The following is a 14,488-nucleotide window of genomic DNA, read 5'->3' as shown; positions in this document are numbered from 1 at the left end:
GGAAACTATTACATACAAGAACTGGGTCTGTTTGCATACTCAGCTATTAGCAATGAAAAACAGACTGTTTGTACAAATGTTGAATGAAAATCGATTAGCAGTAAGCACGAGCAGGATAACACCCAAAAACGATAAATTTGATGGCGGTAGACTTTAATGTTAAAGTCCGTTATTATCTCCGCCAAGGGGGTTATGTTTTGGGGAGAGTTCGTCTGTCAAAAAGTAACAAATGGATCTCGATGAAATTTTCAGGAAATGTTCCAAATGGGATAAGGAAAAAGTGATTACATTTTGGCGGTGATTCGGATCACCGTCTGGATCCAGGACTTTTTTAAAGGATTCTTTATCATTGTGAGATAGGGCCGTTTTCACCATATGTGTTTATAACTCCACCATAAATGGTCGGAGTGCTTTGCTAAACAATACAAGACAAGGTCACCATAATTTCTGACAGATGTAAAAGTACGATCCAGATCCTGGCAATATTCTGGATACTAAGATCCTGAATATGAAATATGTACTGGGTCATCATCATTTTCAACACTGTCAGGAAACAAATTATCGTACAAACCTGCAACTAACACCAAATTGTAGCAGACAGTCTGCTGAAAGGGAGTATAACATTAAAGAAGGACTAAAGTGTTGGTGACAATCATAATATTCTTGAAGGAGGTTAGCGCTCTCTGAGTGTTTTTCTAGTTTTGTTATGAAAAGAGTTTAAAAAAGAAAGGCGTTTGAGAAAATTTACTGGCCTGGACTTTAGACATGGTGTAAAAGTTTATTAAGTTTCTAGCTAAAACAAATAAATGTGACTTGTTGCTTTGATAGTGAAACACTATACCTCTAGTTTCAATCTTTTTTTTTTGACCTTCCTCTTTCAGGAATGGGTACCTTTCATATTTGAAACGATACGGTACAGATGCCCAGAACTGAAAGTATTTTTACTGTAGTACCGCACCGTTCAGTTCTGATTCTTCTACTTCTTTTGTTCTTGCGTAAATAATATTTTAAACTTTTCTATATTTTCTTTAAATTTTGCAGTCTTACTATTATTCTATTTTTCATTGTTTAAGAGCATTTTGCACTTTGTGAGCTGCTGTGAGAAAAAATTCCCCCATGGTATTTTAATAAAGAATATTGTATTCTATCCTATTCTACCTGGCAATTGGTATCAGTACTCAAAGGTACTAATTTTTGGTACTCTTTTGTTCCATCCATCCATCCATCTTCTTCCACTTATACGGGGTCGGGTCGCGGGGGCAGCAGCCTAAGTAGGGAAGCCCAGACTTCCCTCTCCCTAGCCACTTCATCTAGCTCTTCCGGGAGGATCCCAAGACGTTCCCAGGCCAGCCGAGAGATGTAGTCTCTCCAGCGTGTCCTGGGTCTGCCCCGGGGTCTCCTCTTTTGTTGTTATATGATAAAAATATTTTATTTGTTTGATAATAAAATCTCTATTTATTTCTCAATATATGAACTTGCAGTGCTGCGTTCATGTCCAGCATGGAAATTCACCTACTCTTCCACTCCCTTACGTTCACAAGGGTGCGTTTAGGTAACTTAACATGCTACCGTTCGTTTTTACATGATCAGGTTCTTGGTTTAAATTTGACTTATGCAACTTTAAACCTGGCTTTATACCTAGCAGACAGTCGGCTGAAAGGGAGTATAACATTAAAGTAGGACTAAAGTGTTGGTGACAATCACAATATGCTTGGTGGAGGTCTGCGCTCTCTGATCGCTTTTCTAAATTTTGGATGCGTTTTTTGGATCCTGAACAAAGACTAGCAAAGACTTTAGGAGGGGCAGGTGCTCAAAGTTAAAAAGGGGGCACATGGCGCACAAAGTTAAAATGCCATACAGAAAGTATAGACCTTACAATATAACCGGCTGAATTGTAGCAACCCATATTCATAAAGAATGAAAGAAAGAATATTCATAAAGAATGTAACAGAATCACAACACCTCATAGATTTCTTAGACCAACAGTTGCTGAGCCAGAGGATGCTTATTGCTAACTTTAACTTCAGTCATCTTGCAAGAATAAACCTGGCAGAAACTAAACGCTACCGCTGCAAAACCTGCTCACCGGACCGAACGGGCAGTGACAGCCAGGGTGGATCTTAGCTCAGGACACGTCAGGTCAGGGCAGGTGGCGGATCATGTGACCGAACAGCTAAATCTAAATTGTTTTAATTTAATTTAATATTAGTTTATTTTTTGGTCAACACAGCCAGATTTTCTCACGCACACTAACAAAAAAAAAAAACATGAAGCGAAGACATCTTGAACACTAAATCCAATGCGATCCATCAGCGATGAGATATTAGGTAGGTAGTCTGGCGTGTACCCGGAGACTAATTTAAACACACAACTGTCACTCGATGCTCATGACTGCATTATCTGTGGACACTCACCAGACTGTGACAGACCAGGACGTAAACATGTGTCAACAAATCAGAAACCCTCCCAAACCACTGAGTCTGAGACCCGGTTTATAATAAAAGAACCAGAAAATTACGTCCAGAGTTAATTATTTACCCGCAGACGTCACTGGTGTTTCAGTGTAAAGTGTGACCCTGTTAACTGGTGACTCTCGGCTGTTAATCACTGATACTCAGTTAGCACAGTCGCTAATAACTCCAAAACACCGGTTGCTCTGTGACGATCAAAACTTGATAGACGTTGCCTCTGTTGTATAGTATCGTTTCTAAAAACTGACCACAGAACAATGAACATTTTTATGCTAATTTAGTGTTTAAAAACCGCTAACTCGTATGAATGAATGGAGCCAAACGCTGACATACAACAGAAGTCTTGAAACTCATCTTGTCAGATAATCTAAGTTTAAAGAAGTCTCTCAGTTTGATTAGTGTCAGAGTTTGGACGTCTCGATTGCCTACAAAGTATTTGTCAGAGAGCATTATCCTCCTGACTGATTCGGCGGCTAACCGACGAGCAGACAGATGGTGAAGAAGAGGTGAGAATAAAGGGGTGGCTGGAAAAAAAACAGGGCAGACTTTTAACTCTTTTAATTCTGCTGGAGGAAGCTGGTTAACCCTTAAGTGTTTCGCCCCGAGGACATCCATGAAAACTTAATCAGCCCCACCTGGGATGGGCACCACATAACAATGACTGTGTGTGTGTGTGGGGGGCTGTGGGTCGTGGTCAGTGAGGTATGCAGGTCCATGCCTTATTGATGAGTGGCTGGCAGCGAATGGGCGGAGTCTGCGGTGTGGTGGCAGCGGCACAGAAAGAGGAGAAGAAGACGGAGAGGAGGAGGAGGAGGAGGAGATGAAGGCATCCTGTCGACCATATGCGTCCGTTCAGATCGGTTATCGTGCCCAAAGGCATGACCGCTTTCATCTGAATATGCCAACTTTGTACTGCATGCTAAACCGCTGCGGTAGCTTCAGGTCAGTGCGGTGTGTGTGTGTGTGTGTGTGTGTGTGAGGGAAGAGTGTGTGAACAACAATGTGTGTGTGTGGAATCAATAATTCTGGTGTCCAATGGTCTGCAGCTCATCAATAGCATTGATCACATCGTATCTTATCTATTCTGTACGGTAATGCATTAAAACTAATGAGACCCCACACACACACACTCACACACACTCACACACACACCGTTCATCCCACCTGAGAGGTAATTTCTTTCTCTTGCTGAGAGGCAGCAGAACAAAACATTCATTTATTATTCAGAAATATATTATTCATCTATTCAATTAGCTTCTGTTCTCCGCAGCCAACCTAAAGAATCAATGTGGGCAGCGGATATGATATGCACAGTCCGTCGTCTGACACACACACACTCACACACACACAGGGAGAGGTCAGTTAGTCTGTGATCAGAATCTGTAATTAAACCTCTGAATGAAAAGCACAGAGCAAACCACCAGGCAGCAGGAAAACACACACACACAGAGACACACACACCTACAGATCCAGCAGGAATCCTTGTCTCAGCTCCAATAACACACTGCTACAGGGTTTTGTGTTCTTTTAAATCAAACCTCTGCATTTAAGAGACACTTTTCATGCCTGGAGAATCCTGGAGATGACAGGTTTCAGGATTTCAGTGTCGTCTTTTTGACAAACTCAACAAATTCTCATCCAAAGTCTTCTCAAAACGCTGGTTTTCTGAACTCACAGTATTTCAATGCATGGCCTAACAAGTCTTAAGTCTCATGAAAGTCGCCCTCGAGAAGGTGGCCTGTGTTTAAACCCAACCTGTGGCCTCTTTCCTGCATCTCACCCCCCACTCACACTCTGTTTCCTGATTCATCCACCTGTGATGCACCGATCCAGCTTCCACAGCCCTGATACCTGTTGTGATACAATGCTTTGGCTAGCTTTAGCTTGGCATCCATTAGCAACAGTACACGTTGCTGTCGAGTCATTTAAATAGCTACTTCTTAGCTTCCAGTTCAGGTCAAACAGGACTGGATTGACTTATGATTGATACAGCCTAAAGCTAATTGGCCATTAGCTCAGGCTGATGTAACTTGTGACTCGACTCCAAAACCTTGTGACTTGACTAAACTTGAATTGACAACCTTTGTGACTCAATTTGACTCGCCCACAACAGAAAAACTTGAGACTTGCTTGAGACTTGGACCTGTGACTCGACTCAAACTTGAATTGACAACCTTTGTGACTTGACTCGCCCACAACAGAAAAACTTGAGACTTGGACCTGTGTATCGACTTGACTTTGAACTGACAACCATGGTGACTCGACTTAACTCAACCTTTGTGATTTGACTTGACTTGCCCACAACAGAAAAACTTGAGACTTGCTTGTGACTTGGAACCCTTGACTAAACTCTACACCATGTGACTTGATTCTACTTGAACTGGCAATCAAAAGGTCTCAACTTGACTTGACTTGAATTACCTTTGTGACTTGACTTAATTTGCCCACAACAGAAAACCTTGAGACTTACTTGAGACTTGGAACCTGTGACTCTACTCAACAACCTTGTGACTTGACTCAACTTGAATTGACAACCTTTGTGACTTGACTAAAATTGACAATTTTTGTGACTTCACTTGAATTGACAACCTTTTGTGACTTGATTAGACTTGACCTGACAACCCTTTTGACTTGTCTTGCCTTGAATTAACAACCTTTGTGACTCAACTTGACTTGCCCACAACAGAAAAACTTGAGACTTGCTTGTGACTTGGAACCTGTGACTTGACTCCACACCGTGTGCACTGATTCTACTTGAACTGACAACCACGGTGTCTTGACTTGACTTAAATAGACAACCTTTTGTGACAAGACCAGACTTGACTTGAATTGGCAACCTCTGTGACTCGACTCGACTTGACTTGCCCACAACAGAAAAAACACGAGACTTGGATCCTGTGACTCGACTCCCCAACCTTGTGTTTTGATTCTACTAGAATGGAAACCTTTGTGACTCCACTTGACTTGCATTGATGACATTTGTGACTCGACCTTACTTAAATTCAAAACCTTTGTGACTTGACTTGCGAGAATTGACAACTTTGTGACTCAACTAGACTTGACTTGCCTACAACAGAAAAACTTGAGACTTGCCTGAGACTTGGATCCTGTGACTTGACCTGAAATGACAACCTCTGTGAGTAGACTTGACTTAAATTGACAAACTTTGTGACTCAACTCGACTTAACTTGCCACACAACAGAGAAACCTGAGACTTGACTTGAGACCTGGAACCTGTGACTTGACCTGAAATGACAACCTCTGTGAGTAGACTTGACTTAAATTGACAACCTTTGTGGCTGGACTTGACTTGACTTGCCCACAACAGAAAAACTTGAGACTTGCTTGTGACTTGGAACCTGTGACCCAACTCTACACCATGTGACTTGATTCTACTTGAACTGACAATCATAGGGTCTCAATTTGACTTGAACTAACAACCTTTTGTGACTCATCTTGACTTGACTTGAACAACCTTTGTGACTTGGCTGGACTTACCCACAACAGAAAACCTTGAGACTTACTTGAGACTTGGAACCTGTGACTCTACTCAACAACCTTGTGACTTGACTAAAATTGACAACCTTTGCGACTCCACTTGACTTGAATTTACAACCTTTTGTGACTTGATTAGACTTGGCCTGACAACCCTTTTGACTCATCTTGACTTGAATTGACAACCATTGTGATGTGATCTGACTTGAATTAACAACCTTTGTGACTCAACTTGACTTGCCCACAACAGAAAAACTTGAGACTTGCTTGTGACTTGGAACCTGTGACTCGACTCCACACCGTGTGCACTGATTCTACTTGAACCGACAACCACGGTGTCTTGACTTGACTTAAATAGACAACCTTTTGTGACAAGACCAGACTTGACTTGAATTGGCAACCTCTGTGACTCGACTCGACTTGACTTGCCCACAACAAAAAAAAACATGAGACTTGGATCCTGTGACTCGACTCCCCAACCTTGTGTTTTGATTCTACTAGAATGCAAACCTTTGTGACTCCACTTGACTTGAATTGATGACATTTGTGACTCGACCTTACTTAAATTCAAAACCTTTGTGACTTGACTTGCAAGAATTGACAACTTTGTGACTCAACTAGACTTGACTTGCCTACAACAGAAAAACCTGAGACTTGCCTGAGACTTGGATACCGTGACTCGACTCCACAACCTTTGTGACTCAACTTGAATTTACAACCTCTGTGACTCAACTCGACTTAACTTGCCACACAACAGAGAAACCTGAGACTTGCTTGAGACCTGTAACCTGTGACTTGACCTGAAATGACAACCTCTGTGAGTAGACTTGACTTAAATTGACAACCTTTGCGACTCCATTTGACTTGAATTTACAACCTCTGTGACTCAACTCGACTTAACTTGCCACACAACAGAGAAACCTGAGACTTGACTTGAGACCTGGAACCTGTGACTTGACCTGAAATGACAACCTCTGTGAGTAGACTTGACTTAAATTGACAACCTTTGTGGCTGGACTTGACTTGACTTGCCCACAACAGAAAAACTTGAGACATGCTTGAGACTTGTAACCTGTGACTCGACTCCACAACCTCATGACTTGACTCAATTTAAACTAACAACCTTTGTGACCTAAATTAACTTAAATTGACTTTTTTTGTGACACGACTTGATTTTACTTGACAACCTTTGTGATTCGATTTGACGTGAATTGACATCCTCTGTGACTCAACTTGACTTGCCCACAACAAAAAACTTGAGACTTGCTTGAGAATTGGACCCAATGACTTGCTTCTCACTTGGGACTCAGATCGGAGGGACTCGTACAATCGTCTGGTGGTTAGATGCAAAAACAAGGAAAATTTACTTTAATTTATGACTCAGTTATGCTGAGGGATAATATATCACTGTGGTCCCTTCCTATAAACACAAAGATGTGATGACTCAGTGTTAAATTTGCGATTCAGAAATTATCTTTTTTTTTTTTAATTACCACTAAAGCTCATTTTCATCAGAGGCATGAAGAATAGTTTTTATTTTCTGCTTAAAAAGTTACCAACCAACTAGTTTCATCCATTTTAGCAAGATATTTATTCTAAAAACTCCTCCCACGTCTTTTATTTTTATGATTTTATTTTTCCAACCGACTACTTTAAAAGAAAAACTGTTAATCAAAGACGTTTTGTGCAGCGAACGCAGCATCACTCTGACACTGACCTGTGTGTCAGCATGTACCTGATGTCAGCCTCTTCATCACTTTGGGCTCTTGACACAGCAGCAGAGTCGTTTCCTGTAGGAATTAGCCAGAGGTGATATCCCCTTTTGTCAGTGTGTGTCAGAGAAAAGAAAAAAAAACACACACACACTCATCCATTTAATACTCTGCATCGCTCAGAGCCACCCATCATCAGAGCAGGTAGAGCTGAAGAGATGAAGGAAGAGAGGGAGAGGATGAAGGGAGGAAGTGGGAGTGTGTGTGTTTGTGTGAGTGTGTGTGTGCTGATACTTTCAGATAGAGACATTGGGCCACTTTTTGTCCCTCCTCAGAGAGTTTAACTATCCTTTGCATATTCATATATGCAAACACAACATGAATAATCTCCCTCTCAGCCTTCCCTTCGCGCTCGCCAAAGGTTAGCTCATTAATTACATCCATTCAATTAGCAGGAAGTATTTTTAGAATTCATTATTTGCTACGTCTTTGGCGCCAGTGTTGGTGTGAAACTCACAGCAGGGTCAGCGCCTCGGACAGCTCTTAAAAATGTCAATAACAAACGGCGATCTGAATGTTCGGCTAAGTCGTTAGCGACGTTAGCGCGTGTTGAGATGTTTCAAAATAAAAGCATCGACATAGCATCCAGGCAGAACCACACACACGTCAAGACAAAAACATACAGACCAAACACTCCCTCTCACAACCCTCACACACACACACACACACACACACACACACACACAGAGGCAGCGGTCTGAGTGTTGGTTGTTGCCTGTGGGCCTGTGGTCTTTGAACTGCCTCTCAGACTCCAGTCTGTCCAAATTCACTATGAGAGATCCAGCTCTCTGCCTGCCCAAACTACTGCAACTTAAACACACACAAAGAAAGAAAGAAACACACGCACACAGAAAACCCAGAGACGGGCAGACGGTCGGCGTACACGTGCACTGAAACACAAATACACACACACACTAATGGGAGCGCCGTCCGGATCTCTGCTCCGCGGCTTCCTGCAGAAGTTCTTGGAAAGGGGGTTTTTGGTTTCAGTCGAACATCAAACAATCTCTCCCAGAACTTCAGTTATGAAATAATTTAGGAGATTATTGATCAGATAAAATACATCTCAGCTACTTACAGTTAGTATAGATTCTGATGCTAGATATACGTCCAGAGAAGCAGCAACATAGACCTGGGGAATCCAGATATACCCCCATCTTTAGAAAGAAAGAAACAAGAAGTCTCATCCTCTAAGGATCTGAGCTTCCTATCTATCAGCAATTCACCATCCCTAAACCTTCTCTTATCACACTCATATAAACTGTGGGATTCAGGTTTTGGTGCGTTAGCATGTACAGGAATAACTTTCTTGACAGTTCGAAAATGGCTTTCAGATTGCATTTGCTGATCAAGAAGCCCATTGGCAACTCATGAAACATTAAAGAAGGGGTATTCTGTGTTTCCGTTTTTTTAAACGTGGATTTAAAATAACAGTGTTTCCCTGAATCTGTGTGTAAACTGATCAACATTGTCTGTTCTAAAAATAGCACAAGATCTTCACGAGACTTGTCAAAACGATGAAGTCGTCGCATACAGATCTCTTGACTGACTCATGGTATATTTGGGAAGCGGGCCTCAAACACCAAGGTTCGTCCATAGCTCTTTCCCAGAGAGCCTTAAGGCCCATTTCTCTTTCCTTTACGTATGGAATATGTATATGTATATGTCCGTTTCAAACAATGTTACCATCACTGCTCACAAACTTACCCACGTCTTTTATGTTGAGACTGTTGTTAACCAATACATCCATCAGGGGGCAACCCAGAGTTAAAAATTTATGATAACAAACTCAAAAAAAAAAAAAAAACATGGCAACTGTGAAGGAGGTGTTGCTGATGTACCGCTAACATAAAAGACAAAAACAGAGGCAGCGTTGTCAGAGTCGGTGGTCCGTGAGGCAGTTACTCACTGTTTCTCTTTAAAAAAGTTTTGTGTTCGTTATTTCTTCTTCGTGTTTCACTAAAGCTACATATTGAGTAGTAACAGCAACACTGCCCCCTCAGTTTCAAGTGGTACTGCTCCAGTTGGTCTGTCTCAGTAAGCGTTGCTTGTTGAACATTAAAAGGCCTTAAAGAGACAGAAGCTAAAATGGAGTGATTCAGACAAAGGCTGAAATAAGGGTTTTCTAGAATAGAGGTTTGAAAACATTTTTTTACACATGGACCCCTTTCAGGTGAGACATTTTTCCAAGGATCCTTTCATTATCGTGACATTGATTAGCTCAATATAAATGCTAAGTAACAATGTTCTTTGTGGTACTTTGCAATGACCGAGTTAAGCTAATTTATACTTTACAAATTAGTTTGCAAACTTTTAGAAAATGTCTCTAAGGCATTTTTGTTTTGAGTTTTTTTCTCCTGTTATTGTGCTCAATGAATCTCATGGTGCAAAAGTTAATTGGATTTAAGTGCTGAGAAAAATTGCTGATTTTTTTTTTTTTTTTTTTTGATGCAAGAGATCCCAGTTTGTTGATACGCTTTTTCAGTGATACGTCACACTTTTACAATTTTTTTTTTTTTTTTAAGTATTTCTCGGTCCTCCACATATTTATAATGGAAAAAAAGTGAAAACCAATAAAAATTAAGCTCATGTTATTGTTGTAGTGGCCCTGTTAAAACCCAAAATGTAATAAAATGCGAAATGTAACAAAAGTGCTGAGCCCGTGATTAAAAAGATGTAACAAACCCAAAAGGTGATAACTGAGCCAAAATGTAACAAGTTGGTACATTTTTGGCAAAATGTTATTGCATTTTGGGTCATTGTTACATTATTATTTGTAGTTACATTTCGGGCTCTAACAGGCCCCCTTCACACACAAAAAAAATGGACGTCATCTTGCTCGGCTCGAAGTGAAGTCACCACTAAAACTGCTCCCCCTGGTGGCTGGCTGCAGTATAGGTCAAAAAAATCCATCTCCCCAGTCATTCCAGATGGGCTGTGGTCTAAAAAATTTTAATAACTTCGTAGAAATGTAACTCACGTCTGATTGTTGTGGTGATTTGAAGATATTATTTGGCTGCCTTATATTCAGGTCCTCTTTTTTTCTGAAACGTTTCGTTTTCATTAGTTATACGAGGTTAAATGAGGCTTTCCGTCACGGTTAACGATGATTCACAGCTGTTGTTCTTGTGTATTTTTTTCAGGGATTGTAAAATATGTTGGGAGGTAGAGTCAAGAAGAGATTAGACTTGAAAGAAAAAAATATATAATTATTTTTGTCACTCGGCTCCACAGATTCTCCCAGAGTTTCTCACAGTCTCTACTGCGCAGACGTTGTCTGATTTTGGGCTTGTTGTAACCAGTTATTTGGTGAAAGTCTTACTGTTTTAGATCTGTTTGTCTGCTCTGGGCTTCTGTAGGAATAAGTTTGAAACTGAACCTAGTTAAAGGTACATATTCGGAATCATCTGAGGGGAAAAAAAAAAGTTTTTTATTTTTTTTATCCAACAAGTCATAGTCAGTTGTTGTTTTCGTTGTCTCTGCGACACTGAGTCAACAGGTGTTTCAGGTGATTAAAGCTTTATTCTCCCACAGCGTTAATGCAAAGTGAACAATAAGACACGATGCTAACCGCTTCCTTTGGTCAACAAACCAAAGGCTGAAATACTTTCCTGTCACGCCGCTGTACGGCAGATAATTCCTCCTCCCTCGCTTGAAGGCCTGGCATCTCCTCACTTTGATCCGCTCCCTCTCCTCGCGCTGCGAAATGAGAGGCGATGTGACTGCGCCGCCGTACGCCGCCTGTGTAGTTTGTCTCCCAGCTTTAAAGGAAGCGTGTTTCAGCGCAGAGCAACCTGTCCTGTTCACTTCCTCCTGAAGACTAATTTACCCGCGCTGCCTCTCATGTCGACGCCGCTGAAAAGTAGTTGTTGACTTCCACACAGACGGGAAGGTGCGCATGTAAAGACCCGTCAGTATTTGTGTGTGTGGGGTTTGTGTGTGTGTGTGTGTGTGTGTGTGTGTGTTTGAAGGAGAGATATAGAGACAGGGATGACGCGTGGGTGTTTGAAGAGTGAAAGGAAACATTCTCCCGCTCTCTCCTCCCATTAAACATATTTGTACATTTCATCGCCAATAAAAACAGCAAATCAATCTCATCCAGCGCTCTTCAGAGGCCGCTTTGAAGTCTTCTTAGTAAATGACCTCCCACTTTCCGCATCAAACCCCACACACCCCGAGAAAAAAAAGACTAGTGCAATATTTATCTCACTTCACAAAATTTTAAGTTTTTTTTTTTCCTTTTTTTTTTTTTTTTTGAGGAAAATCCTTGAAATTTTCATCAAAAGCATTCTAATCAGGCACTCCTCAGGTCAGCTAATGAGTTGGCAGGAGTGGGGCCCTCGCCGGGCGGTTCTCTTCAAAGGGTTAGCTCATTAGCGTTAGCGGCTCTGATTATGATACATGCTCTCCCTCACAGGCTCACGCACACACACACATTTGCCAACTCACTGATGCTGTCTCTCCTGCTTTCACCCACACACACACACACACACAGCTGTCATTAGCTCTGTTAGCATCATTAGCATCATTAGCAGCCAAGGTCAGTGTTTGAAGCCAGACAGATGAGCGACCTCCATCTTCCTTCAACCAGCCTTTCAAAATGTCTCGCCCAAAAGTTACAGCTACCATTAGGGCACAAGGGAAGAGGAAAGGAGATTAGGAAAGGAGAGATAGAGAAAAGGTAAAGAAGGATTTAAAAAGTGAAAGCTTCCATCGCCATGAAGAAAAAAAAAGAAAATCACTGTGCATCGACTTCAGGAGCACGGCAATCAAACAAAAATGCAAAAAAAAGACCTCAAAAATCAAAAAGACTGATATAAAAAGAGTGTAAAAACACAGTTTGGAGAAAAAAAAAAGAAAAAGATTTTGATAGGATACATAGGAAAGGCTAAAAAGGAATGAAAGGCAAGGACAGACGGAGAAAGGAATAGGGGAGAGCTGATGCAATGGGAAAGGAAGGATATAAGGAGACATGAAACAAGGAGAGTTAAAGGAAAGGAAAGAATAAATGGATAAGAAAAAGAAAAAGGAGGGCTAGACAAAAAAAGAAATAAATGTGATATTAAATAAGAATTAAAGAAAATAATCTACAGATAAAGAAAAAGGAATATATATTTAAAAAAATAAAGGAAGATGAATAAGAAAAAAAAACTGTATCCATGTTGTCCGCTGCCCTTGGAATAACCATGTTTTTATGAGCTAATGTTTCCCTCCATCCTCCTCCACCTGCTGAGACGGAGCATCCACAGCCTCGACTCCTCTGAGGATTAATTAAAAGATGAAAAAAGATGTCACCGCTGGATGTTGGTGGATTACTCAGACGCAGGTTTACCTCTTAACGACACACGGTGCCGTCTTTTTCTAGGTGAGTTTTATTTTAATGCTTGGTAACATCCGTCACTGTAACGTTTGACTCCTCTCTGTGAATTATTCAAGCTGGAAGATTTCTACTCCAGGCTCTGGTGTTAAACTAAGTCCAGGTAATGTTGGAAATGTGTCCTGTGATGGACTAAAAGGTCTGTTCAGAGTGACCCCGTCTCTCGCAACCTCTGGCAGTGTAAAGGTTGGTGCTTTTAATCTCGTAGCTACCGCCAAATTTAGGGTCCACAAATGCGAGACAAAAAAATCCTGCTAATTCAAGGTTTAGACTTCTGTTTTAAATCGGCAGCATATCCTATGTCAGTGGTCACCAAGATCTGTAAACCCAACCGATGTGAATGCGAGATCTACCTGTTAAAGGCTTGAAGAAAAATGGAAAACCCATTATGTTTTTCCAGTTTCACGAGCCTAGATCTATGAATCATACTCAAGTCCCTTGTATTAAGGTGTTATAAGCTGTTTGCTTATCCGCTGAAACTTTTTGGATGTTATAACTTTTTCCTTTTACATAATGAATAAAGGGGGCTTGACCATGTGTTGTTGTCTGACTCATAGCTACAAACAGCCAGTCAGAGACACTCAGTAGGGTGGCTGACAATAAGATGACTCTCTCTCTTTGATTTGTCTGCATGTGACTGTGTGTCTATAAAATTAATATGGTGATTAATTGAGTAATAAGGAATGTTGCACACACAGCGTTTTTTCATTGAATATGGTCTTGCCATTACTGTTTTAAATGTCCCTTTTGTAGTAATTCAAAGGTTTATCTTGTCAATTTTGTCTTAAAAGTGTCTTTTTTCAGTCAGATTATTTAATGCGTAATTTGCTGACTCATCTGTTGGATTCGTTGACGTGGAAGGAGATGGAACATCATCATTCTTCACTGTGGGTTGAGTTTAGCCACTGATGTAAAACTGAGTCCAAGTTAGGTTTAAACATAAAATAATAGGGATTAATGGACTAATCAAAAAAAATAATCAATAGTCAACAAAGAAAATATTTGTTAGTTGCAGCCCTGACGATCTGAGGTAACCCCATGTGCCAGTGCAGTGTTTTCTCAAGCATGTTTCTTTCCTGCATGTCACTGTCCACACTCTGTCACTACCCACTGTCCCGTCTCTCTAGACAAAGCAAAAAAATACCAAAATTAAAACTTAGAAGACAAAAAGCCCTCAGGATAAAAATGATTACGCTGAAGATTTTTAGTGTGTTGAAGATTTGACACCTGGCCTTGACCTCCCTGCTCTCTACTTCCCACATATCCTGTCTCTTTCCCTGTTAAATAAAGGCATAAATGCCCCAAAATCGGAACTTACAAACACTGAACTACCTGATATAATTTCCAATCTGCTATAGAATCAAAACTGTTTA

This window comes from Halichoeres trimaculatus, unplaced genomic scaffold (genome assembly GCF_033239565.1).
Source record: "Halichoeres trimaculatus isolate MK-OKI-2021-1 unplaced genomic scaffold, fHalTri1.1 fHalTri1_scaffold_13, whole genome shotgun sequence".
Classification (NCBI taxonomy): Eukaryota; Metazoa; Chordata; class Actinopteri; order Labriformes; family Labridae; genus Halichoeres; species Halichoeres trimaculatus.
This window is presented reverse-complemented; position numbering follows the sequence as displayed.